Consider the following 6,485-nt stretch of genomic DNA (forward strand, 5'->3'; position numbering starts at 1 on the left):
TTTAACATGGCGGTCTATGGGATTGTGCACTGGTGAACCATACATAAGTTGATAAATGTGATAGCATTAGTTAAATATTGGTCGGAGAATTGAACTGAAATAATGTGCGCAGAGCAGAGATGATTTCAAATTTGATTGTCAAATTTTAGAAAGATCCATCCTAAACTCACTCAATTATTTATGCTACACTGAATTAACATGTAAGTCTATCGAAATTACGTCAAGTGGCCAAATATAACTGGCACGGGTCTGTACGATTCATCGGAATGTATTCACCAGTTTGTAAAGGTCCCCCGTGATAGTTTTGAAAGCTTCAATGAGACTTTGAAAGTTGTAACCTTGAATAAATTATATAAATTGAGTACGACGTTGGTGAAGCTCTTGCAAAATTTGATGGAACTAAAATGATCAAATTACTTTACATTTAAGTTTGTGATATGTAAACACCAAAGGCTGTTTGAATATTGATAGATATATAGTGAAAGTCAACTTCAACTTAAAGTCTTCACCTTTTCCATACAGTCTTGCGGAGAAGTGTTTATCACTCTGTAAATAGGAAACATTCGAAGCTGTTTCACTGTTCTTCTCGATTTGCGGATGGGTAATTACTGGCGGCTTTGGACCGTAAGTGAACGGCATCAGATAATCGATATAACGCTCCAGTTAAGCGATCCATAGCCCATATTTATTTTACGTAGAAATACCGTTTTAAAATTATATACTTAGTCTACTTTTAAGTGTACATCTGTGATATCCCAGCTATTATATTGTCTAGGTGTATATTTAATACACAATTCGCATTCTCACGATATGGCTCATCTTCGATAATATCCAGGGTATACGTTCGGATAAATCGCCACCAGTACCCTGGATGCATCTACGGTTCGACCCGATAATTGTATTACCTCCCTTTGCTGTTTTTTTTATCCAATCAGGTGCACGTGTCTACGTTGGGAAGTTGAGCGTACCAATCACAAGGCTCATATCATAACTCACTTTCGCTTCTTTTATCTAACAGATTGAAGTTGGCAACAGAATCGTTGCAGAGGTACCCTGAAAGAGGTAGAAGGAGTTCTCGCATATATATTTTTTAAGGTTTCAGACCTGTCAATTTGTCAGCATGACTTTTCCCTAAATCTGAGTCGCACAGCGAGCAATCCTTAGCAGCTGCGGCCGCTATCTTTGTTGACACTGACAAGCTCGGTAGTATCTGCTTATCTGATTGGCTACTGTGAGAAGGCGGAGCCAGCAATGGGAGATAACACAATTATCGGCCGAGGCGTAGATGCATCCAGGGTACAAGTGGAGATTTATCCGAACGTATACCTGGAGATTATCGAGGATTGATGTGGCTGAAATACTGCCGATGTGACATAAACGTTTAACTCACTCTATTCTTGGTCAAATTTTCCTCTTCGGTAGAAATTCCGATTCATATTCATAACGATATAAGGGCCCGATCCACTAAGCGTTTGTAATTTGCTTCAGTTTATGTGGTATTTACTAGTTGTCTAAACTTTTATGCAACCGTGCTGCCATATTCCCTTTGCAGACACGTGAAGATCAGTGTTAGACTTGATCTTCAGTAACCCATGCTTGTCGAGAGCGACTAAGGGGATCGGGTGGTTTGGTTGAAACATGTCATCGTACGGCGTAAAACTAAACTCACTCACTCATACTCTCCTGTGCAATTTCAAAATACATACGCAGAAACGTCAGCCATATATATTCCCGTGAAATGTAAGCACAGTGTTTAGGATTAAAGTTGATTAGTTATTTATATTGTTTTGAAGTTCGTAGCTTTATATATAAACATTACTAGAAAGAATTATCTCCCCGTAATGTGTATCAAAATGAGTGTAAACATGCATCAAACTTAGAAAAATAAATAGGTCGCCAGACTGTGCGAAATGCACAGCTTGTCAGCAAGCGCACGTACAATCCGCAAAGCAAGCACCAGGCGCGTCATGGAAAACACCCAATGGGAAATATTGTGTAAAGGATGTGAATCTGCCACTGTTCATGACCCTATCCTTATTAAAGGCTTCACATTACGCAACACATTTCTGTTAGCTATGTTCTTTGTAGTGTCAACTGACGATACATATTTTTCACAATCTTTTAAACAATCACATGCTGCCACAACCGATTTAAGAACTCGGGATTTTTTATCAAAGTACCTCAATCCTTCCACGCATTCTGATTGGTTTGTCGTATTATAACACGAAGACCATTCGTAACAAGTCGCCCCTTTCCGTAAACTGCAAGAAGACTCGTACCCCAATCGATGGATACAGTGTGCGACCACGAGTTGGTCACGAAGGTAGGGTTACGAGTGTTCTTGCAGGCTTCTGAAACAGATCAGTGTCATCATCAGTGTCAACAAAGTCATCGCTTCAAGCATGGTGCTATTTTATAGCGGAAACCTACATCTTATCGTAATTATACTTAAATACACGCGTGAAGATCCGGGTTAGAACCGGCTTTCATCAATCCAAGCTTGTCGTAAGAGGCGACTACCGGATCGGGTTGTCAGACTCGCAGATTTTGTTGACGTATCCCGTATTCCGTAGATCGATGCACATGCTGTTGGTCATTGTCTGGGTCAGACTCGATTATTTGCTGAGTGCGGCGTTAAACATCACACAATACCATACATATAGACTCATAGTGAAATGTTAAATTAATCGGTGGCACAGTTGGTCAAGTTGGCAAGGTCATTAATGGAATAAACAAGGTGTGTAACCTTGTGTATTTTCATAAATTTCTCATTTGTATACGACTAATTAATTTAAACTGCAACTATAGTGTCTCACATATGGTCGTTTGTTCGGTGATGTGGTTATCTTTCCTGTGCTGCTATGTGCCCCAGGCCTGCGTCACGGACTACTCGAACGTTTACGGCATGGACCTGCTTACCGCTTCTTCGTCCTCCGTGGGTCGCACAACAGGTACAAGCGTACCATCTATACAACCAGTCACCTGGGATACCCCATCCAAGTCCGTTTTAGTCACGATATGGCTGCAATATTGCCGATAAATCCTAACTCACTCACTCCAAGTCCGCTAGTTCAGTGATAACGACCCGTTACCATAAAATATGGGGCGATCTAAACCTTTGTCTTCCAGCAACAATGCATGAGAAAGATCTGCATGGGAAACAAGATGTGGTGTTACTGAGTTTATAAGCTCAAACATGACGTGGTTTCATCATCAAGTGTGTTGCATTCCCTGGTTCTGTCTTGAAAGAACCCTGGGTCGTGTTGTTGACGAAATGCCTTGCTTCGAAAACTTCAAAACATGTTGGCGATGAGAAAGTCCAGGATTTAAGGGCACGATGTCACACATTTTCGACAATAATTTGGCCTATAGCATATATATCAAAATTTGTACAATGGAGGTATCACTGATGTCCATACACTGTCAGAAAGTGCAGACACTCCTCTATCAACTGTGTACAGGGTTAAAAAGAACATTGAGAGTGGAGCTGGAATTGAGCACAAAAAAGGAGCCAGGAGGACCAGAAAATTGGAATTTGGAGATCGGGTCAGACTTGGTATTTTGACTTCAACTAAGAAAAGAGCAAGTATATCCAACATCAGGTATGAGATGCTAAAAAGAGGCTCACCTAGCGTTTCTAAATCCACTATCAGACGAAATTTAATTGATCTTGGATGGGAGAAAAAGAGGCGAACGCCGACTCCAGACATGAAAGACAGACATAAGGAAAACCGTGTTTTGTGGTGTCAGGACCATGAAAACTTTGACTGTAGCAACATACTTTTCACTGATGAAAGTTCAGTTTGGGTGTATCCTAATAATGTTAAGATGTGGACAAAATCTGATTCAGCAACGGCGTACCTCAGGTCGAAATACAGTCCCAAGTTTCATGTGTGGGGTGGAGTGTCGGAACAACTCCTTTGTGCGTGTTTGAGGGAAATTTGACTAGTGAACGGTACACAGACATTCGTGAGAACTTTCTTCTTCCAAATGCAAGAGTCTTTAATGGGAATGACTGGATTTTGCAACAGGACAATGACCCAAAACACACGGCAAAGCACTCTAAACAGTGGTTCCAAGAGAAAAACGTGACATTGCTCCCATTTCCCAGCTACAGCCCGGATCTGAATCCCATTGAGAACATTCGGGGAATGATGAAGGAGAATGTCAACCAAAAGGGACTCACCAAACTTGAAGACATGAAGAGAGAGGTAGTGCGATATTGGGACAGTATCCCCCATGAAACTCTAACCTCTCTGATAGGGAGTATGCCTACCCGCATTAGACTGTGCATGGAAAGTAACGGGGATCTGTTAAATTAATAATTTCATTCCTGCAGAAATCTACAGGGTATATATATATATAACATGTTGGAGAAAAAGGCATTCTGTTTTTATTTACCTATGCAATATAAATATATATATATATATATGCACTCACTTTAGCTTCCTACTGATGCAATAAAAGTCTTAATATCCCTTACGACTTGCCTGAAATCGATAATTGAAACTTAGAGGCGAACAGCTTCCAAAACGAGAACACTTGCCATAGATGGAATGTAAACAATTGCTCCGTACATTGAAAACTGTCGCACGCAGTGTTGTCGGTGTTAGCCGAACTGGTTTGTACGTAGTTGTACGTAGGATATTCGTAAAGAGCGCTCACAGGGACATGGCTCTATGGGCTTCGCTTGAAATAATGGTCGGCCGGTAGAGGGCCCGACAATCGAATTAATGCAACGTTGCATTAATTCATTCGAACTTTTAAATTCAATATTGTAATCTAAATACGTATTCTTTTGGAATAAATTATATGGTAGCTTCCCTGAGGGCTGATAGTTAGTATTACTGAGATAAATGTATGATTTATTTTAGAGAAGAGTGGTCTGATATAGTGCCTTTAATATAATGTCTTTTAGTAAACTTAAGGTGAAATTAACTTTCATGCTTTAACATGTTGCCCTGACCCTCTGAAAATAGTTATGCAACTATACATGTGGTAACCGTGTCTAACAACAACAACAACAACAACAGTATGCATTTAACAAAGTATATAATGAAATAATCGTTCTCATATTTATTCAGGTATAGGCATTTGTTAACATGTTGGGCTTTTCTTCAGCTATAGTTTTTACTTCATATCATGAATATTGTTCTAGGCTCTTTTAACATGTATTTTAGTTAGAGTATTTTCTTAACATCGTGATTCAGTTACAACAAGTTTAAATATTCATGAAAAGTATCATTACACTGATGACACCATATTGACATTTAACATACCGAACCATTCTTACAAAACGCCTCAATGTGAATTTTGAACTGTTTGAAGCACTGGTATCGGATCATAATACGGAGGACCAGACTTAGGCAAATAGCCAATACTAGATTTTCAGGTGACATAGAATCTAGCAGACGACATTTATGTGTGAGGTAAGACAACTATTATCAGAATATCATGATATTAAGAGCTTGTATTTCATATTAAATGTAAATAATGAATATAAATGTAATAAGGAATAATAGTAATAACATCTGTATGTTTGTTATTGCTCATAACATAACTTAAACAACAGAAAATACAACAGAACTGAAAGCTATGGAAATGAAAAGAGAAAAACTATTGCTCACATAAATTATTGGTACATATCATTGTGTGAGGACTAAGGATCGCTGAAAATACATTCTCAACACTAATTTGGAAAGGATAAGGTAATAGTATGAAAACCCCTTTGCCGCCAAAAAGCTTCAGTAATGAGGAAAATCATTACGGTTTACGTTTGTTCTCTCGCTAATTCTCTATCCCTCTAATATCGACACAAAGCTAAAGTTAAAACTGGCCAAAAGGCTGTTTAAGATGATTTGGGTTGGCCTTTTCAGTGTCTTTGACCCAAAGGCGTATGGACAAGACGTATACACACGTAATCTTGTGTTAGGGGTTCTTCGATTTCCTCGTCTCTCGTGTAAGATCACGGCAGCAGTCAAGAAGTTAAAAAATACATTTTCTATGACCCATGAAATGTGTTGGACGTATTGGTACTTGAACAGTATTTAATGAAGTGTCAGGTTGGCACAGAAGGATAGACGGGAATGGTACAAGAACTCCCCCCAAACCTCAAAAAAAACAAACCCAGAAACATACTCAGGACTATTCGAAACTAATATTTCGGTTTGTTGAACTCACGCCAACTGGGATGACATCCCAACAAGTATAATGGACCTTTCTTGGCATAGCCCAGGTATTTTGGGTCAACGAAGATTCCCTCCAAGGGCCATGGTAAAGGCATACAGCTGTTTGTAAACAGGTAAATAATGGTTGCATTTATGCATTTTCGACAAAATGTATATATTTGCTGTAAGCCCTGGATATTATTGGACGTCCAAGTTCACGTTAGTGTATGCTGCATTTTGCGTCAGTATGCTATCTGTATCACAGCGGCTAGCATAGACACCAGTTTGGGTCCGGCAGTCTTGTTGACCAAAGAGCCA

The sequence above is a fragment of the Haliotis rubra genome, unplaced genomic scaffold (genome assembly GCF_003918875.1).
Source record: "Haliotis rubra isolate DU_JTF1 unplaced genomic scaffold, ASM391887v1 Scf357, whole genome shotgun sequence".
Taxonomy (NCBI): domain Eukaryota; kingdom Metazoa; phylum Mollusca; class Gastropoda; order Lepetellida; family Haliotidae; genus Haliotis; species Haliotis rubra.